Raw genomic sequence first — 6,000 nt, 5'->3', positions numbered from 1 at the left:
AATGGGCAGAAATTGAAGCACAGGAAGTTCCGCCTGACCGTGAAGGGGAATTTCTTCCCTGTGAGAGTGACGGAGCACTGGACCAGGTTGCCCAGAGAGGTTGTGGAGTCTCCTTGTCTGGAGATCTTCAAGGCCCGCCTGGATGCAACCCTGTCTAACATGCTCTAGGTGACCCTGCTGAGCGGGGAGGTTGGACTAGATGATCTCCAGAGGTCCCTTCCAACCTTACTGATTCTATGATTCACCGAGTGAAAATAATATAACTTTTAACAGAGTGCCTTTCATAAAAACATATGATTTCAAAACCAAGAAATCATCAGTAAGACACCCTTTAATCAATAAAATTAACATCTTTCTAAAAATAAAGAATTTGGTAAGTGACTGCTAGTAACCTGGTTTTCTCCTTGTAATAGAAGACTATATCTTATGCTACTAAATCACATTGTTTTGACTTCAGAACTGCACAGAACAGTGACTTTAAAAAAAAAACAGATAAATAYTTACACAAATATAAAAATGTTTGCCTGATCTGTCACCACATTTCAGGGTATATTCATAAATATGAATTCATAAATACATGCACAACAAAAGTAACTCGAGAGAAATCCTACGTTTTCACTGAGATTATTATTATTCATTTACACTGTGGCATCATGTAGGATCTTTAGCCATGACCCAGGGCTTGAGCACACCAAGCATTGTGCAACCATAGGACAAGAGAGTAGGTTGCACTCTCAATATTTATCCTTAGGACAGGTTTGTGTTAATYCCTTTTTACCAAGGGAAAATTGAACCAAGTTCAGAGAACTTAGGTCAGCTACCAGTGTCATGACCTTCAAGAAATAAAATCAAAGACTGGAGTTCTAAAAGCCAAAATAATCATCTACATAAATGACTGATTGGACTGGTCAAATTTTATGAAAATCAAGTTATCAACAACTTTCAGCAATACAAACTTTTTTTTTTTTTTTTTTTTTTTTTAACAGAAGGGAAAGAAATACGATTGTACGTGGGGCTGTGCTGTAGACATCATTTTGATGATGAAAAGGTAGACCACATTTGAAGGTATTAAGCCTTGCTACACAACTGATTAGGTAAATAGGAGCATTAAGCTTCTGAATGTATTTTGTATGAGCTTTGGATTGTCCTAACCATGATTAGACTCAGTTTGGTGTGACTAGCTGGACAGTCAAAGAAACATTTTGTCTTCTTTCTAAAAAACTGCATCAGCACTGGGAAGCTCAGTATTCTGGATTTCCAATCCAGACTACCTACTTCAAAAAGACAGAAATCCGGTCAGTGTTCCTCCCAGGACATCCAAGGTTCACATTAGGACAGTTCCGGGGCAGCCAGCATTCATATAAGAGCAGAACCCCGATCTCCTTTCTCTCCTCCGGCTCTAAACTTCCATTTCCATAATGTTCATTATTTTTAGGCATCTTGTAGTAGCTCAAGTGACCAGGAACATATGCTATCAACTTTTATAATTCAAGTAACTGTGACTAGTCTGAAGTGTAAYGCTCCTTTAGAAGGAAGGAGTCATGCATTCATCAGGAACACCCTGTTTGTGCTTATTCCTCAAAACTATCCACGCTTATTCCTCATAAACCCTTCATAATAAAGTGTCCTACCCAGAGGCTGCCATCCTCTGATGCTGAACAGTTGCAGAACTCCAGACTGGCTGGGACAGTGATCTTAGGACATCTCGTCTCCTTCCCCATCATCCTTTGCTTTCGGTTTCAGCTATCTGATAGCTCCRTTCACCATGCACCAAATCCCCAGCCACCCCAGATGTCTTGGGACAAGGCTTCCCAGTGCACGCAAAGGCCTCATGGGCAGAACCAGCATTTGGAGTTCCCACCTCTACCCACAGCATGCTCCCACCGCTTCACACCAGTGCAACCTCCGTGGGCCTCACCATGAACTGGGTCTGGTCCAGTTAGAGCTGCATGACACAGCGGGGAGCTGCATGAAGACATACGCCCTACTGAAGCAGCCTGATGGCCATAACCCTGGGTCAAGCTAAAATCTAGCTATCAACAGGTCTCAGATGGGCTTTCAAGGGCTKGTTGCTGAAGCAGAAATCCTCGCTGGAGCTAGTCAACGAAAACAAAGAATCCACAGCCTTTTTCCTTGTCAGCATCGTGATTAAGTTTCGTTAATTTTAATGAATTTCAATTCTGCATTTGTAGCTTAAGTCTCAGTAATCATGAATGAAGTCTCGATCATTGCTTTTAGTTGCGGGTTTTCACACACATTCTTGCAAGCAAAAAGATAGAAATTCCTATTAGATCAACATAGCCTGTAACCTGAGGGATACATGTGTGTACTAAATTCCTCTTCTGCCTGCTAGTAAAAAAGGCAATCAATACAAATTGAATACTACAACTCATCTTCTGAAAGAAAAAAAGACAGGTCAATTTATTTAGCTTGTCCAAAAGAAGGTTGAAGTGTGATTGAATGACTTTTGAATTCCTAACTCAGAAAGATTTCTGAGAGAAAAAGGCTCTAACTAATCACAGCAATTTCTTCTGACCTAAAAAATAAAAACTACAAATAAAACAAAAACAAGAGACAGTGAATCTTTTCCCAAAACAGACATTTCCAAGGCACTCATGGTTTAGCCTTTCCTTCTAAAGTTGGTAGAAATTTTACTACTTATCAGTACATTTCAATGTCATGCTTCCAATTTTGCCATCAACAGGTCTTTGGGCAGATCCTGACACACAGTATACTCTAGCAGTTTTACAGTTTTTATTAATAAAAGGTGAAAATTCTCTTTTCTACTCTCCTAGTTCTGCAGTGCACAACAGCACTTATTACGGGAGATAAAGAGCATTTCCCTGTTAAGCTGTGCTTCTCCAACTGGCTGTATAAACACCTTAGGCTCTCTGTAGTGAGCAGAGATTAAGATAACATTTTGTAAGAACACAGGAGCTAAGCAGGAAATCCAGGCAGCCTCTGAACTCCCAGACCAAGCGTCCCAGAAACGTGGAAGATTTTCAGCCACACCGTGACAGGAACAAAGATTACATATAGAAATGAATCATTTACTGTAGAAATAACGATTACTTGGAGAGAGACACATCACCGTATCATAAATCTTGCATGATTTAAACATGAGTGGTACCAGATGCCCAGCTCTGCTCTTTTGCACCACAAGAAATCTAGACTAATTATTGACATCAGTGAGTATTTTGGGAGGGAGGAACATTAAGTGCAGGAAGGAGGGGGTCGGCAAAGACCCTACTGATGAACAGCAGCGTTTATTAAAAACGTTGGCACCAATGTGAGCAAATTGATGCTATTTCCTGATCTTACATTTCCTTACAATTACATTTCCAAAGCAGAGAGCACTGCCTAAAGATGGCCACCAATAATTCCAGACATTCATGTTTGGCTAACTGCAATAAAACTGTGAAGGAGAGAAAGGTCTGGGACAGTTACCAAGTGTTAAGGCCATTTCACAGGCTGGAGAGCTTCTTTCACACCACTGTACAGATCCCAGTAATTAGTGTTTACTGAAAGCCTGATTTAGCAGCACCGAAAAAAAGACAAAATAACCGCTTCTCAAAATATTTTGTTCTACTACTAACTTAACCTTCCTTAAGGAAGGGTATTTGGAGCTGGACGAATTCAAGCTAAAGTAACTTGATCTTCCCATAACTCGGTAATTCTGAGAGTCTTCCTGTTCTGTAACCAGAGAAGTTGCAGCATGAATAAGCAGTAAATTAAAAAACTTGACCTCCAGTCCCCAGGGGTTGGCATGTTCTTTCTCATCAACCGATTGTTCAATACCTAATCTTCCAATAAACCAAACAGATCACTTGTTAACGGCCTGAACCTGAAAGGAAAGAACCTGAAGGGCTCATGCACATGTTTTATGTGGGTTGAAAGGCTACAATTAAAYCCYGGTGCTTAAGGAAGCAGGGGAGCAYCAAGCTTTTGGCATTTAGCACTGCCAAATAAAAGTGAAATTCTGATTTACCTGTTGCAGATAAATAAATAAATAAATAGAACAAAGGTGAGACACTAAAAATAGCGAAGGAATCCACTTTTAGTCAGACAAGGGCAGTACATGGCTTGCTGGCATTTTTGAGAGTCAAGGAGTTTGGCTTTTGAGAAAGAGGAAAAAAAAAACTGGGGTCAGAGAATGCCGTGGTGCCCTCTGAGGGGCTCTCTCCTGGGGGCACATCCATCATAGACTGGAGCTGCATCTCCACTGTCGTGGCTGGCAATGTCATGACGTCCACTTGCAAGGATGCGCGCCCCGGCTAGAAGTGCCGCATGCCAAAAAAGCGTGTTTTGCTCCCATGCCCTGAAACCTTATTTGACTTAGTGAGGCATAGTACCCTACAAASCTTGCATCTCTAGCAACGTTCGCTGTTAACGCCCAGACAGACTACGCGCGAGACAGCACTCCAATGCTTCCTCGTKAAGCGACGCCACCATGGTGACCACTCAGGTGAAGCATTTCAGAACGCGACTGTGTTACTACACACTTTTACAGGCAACAGCAAGGACTTCTCCGTGTCGAAGCCATGAGTTTCTGCAATCTCTAGTCGAAAGGCATCACATCGCTTCTCGGCGGAGAGGCGGACCTAYGAGCCAGGGCCAGAACCAGGCAGCRCCTTCGTGAAGGACCCCGGCGCAGCGCCCGCCGGCAGCGGACAGCAGGCAGAGAGCAGGGCTGGCGCCAGCGGCACCAAGCCTCGCGGTGCAGACAACCACTCGCTACGAGTAAGTTTTATGGRGCAGCCCGGCAGTCTTAACAGCTTGCCGAAACCGTGCTGGTTTTGCACCCTTCTCCGTTTTGATTTACTTACTGTGGAGAACATCCTCGTGCTAAATAGAAAAAGAGAGGGAAGAGAAGGTAAATCAACATTCTGCCCAAGAACTTACCTTGGCTTCGAGCTTGACATGAGAATTCAACTTCACCTGCCTGACCAAGCAGCTCCGACATCGCTCCACACTTGGCTGTGTAACCAACACCGTAAATCTATGCAGGTTTGAACACACATGGGGTGCGGGGTGGAACAGCTCCAAARCAAGCTCTGGCAGATCAAGGAGTCTATCTAACATTCACATTGACATTATTGAGCTGTYGCAACATTATGATGACTTGGGAATTTGGCAGAGTTTCAGCTCTAGTGAAAACAGTATTTTGCCTCTAGTTGCAATTAGAACTGGGCCATCAGCCCAAGACATTTGACGAATTATCAGTTCACAACCCTCAGAGGACAGCTACAGCTTTCATCTCTCTCAAAAACATTTATTCATGAAGCACACTTGTCCAGTTTATTTTGGGGGTATTAAAAATAAAGCCTCAGCGCTCATCCCCACCCTGTATCATTTAGTGGTTCTCTGTAAAACCCCAGTTATTTTTAAATAGCTAAATTCTCATAAAATACAGTAAAACTCTGTGCTGTGTGTTAGCTTCTGGGAAAAAAAAAGCACCTCACTTCAAATACCTTTTAATAAATGGTTTCAGTGCTCATCTCAGCGACATGTGGATCAAATTCCTTTTACCAGACTGTTGCATGGGTAAGACCCGTGTTGAATTTCCTGGTGTTTTTGAGTGAGTGTGTRTAACACAGGAAGCCTCAACTAACATTGTCTATAAATACAGTCGTAATAGACTGTAGTCTAATGTGCGCGTGTGCATGTCCATACACGAGAGAAGGGAAAGGTGCTAGCTTCACGMAAATTCCCTGAAATTTTTCAGGTACTACCAAAAACCCCAACATTCATTAATAAAATTTCACTACTAACAATAAAATAAGTAATCAAAAAAAATGTCAGCTGAGTTACATGCAGTTCTGAAAAAAGGGGTAGGGGAAAACAGTGCTGGTCTTAAACATGTTGCAGTAAACCCTGGTGCAAACAAGTAGTTATGCTGGAAACTGCAAAATGGGATCCTCTTCTTTCAGAGGTGACCACCTGTACAGTTGTTAACAGCTGCAAAGGATACAARCTGAGCACTGGCTAGCAAAAATATTC

Source organism: Rhea americana, unplaced genomic scaffold (assembly GCF_003343005.1).
Source record: "Rhea americana isolate MKP2758 unplaced genomic scaffold, rheAme1 scaffold_63, whole genome shotgun sequence".
NCBI classification, from domain to species: domain Eukaryota; kingdom Metazoa; phylum Chordata; class Aves; order Rheiformes; family Rheidae; genus Rhea; species Rhea americana.
Note: the sequence above shows the minus strand (reverse complement) of the source record.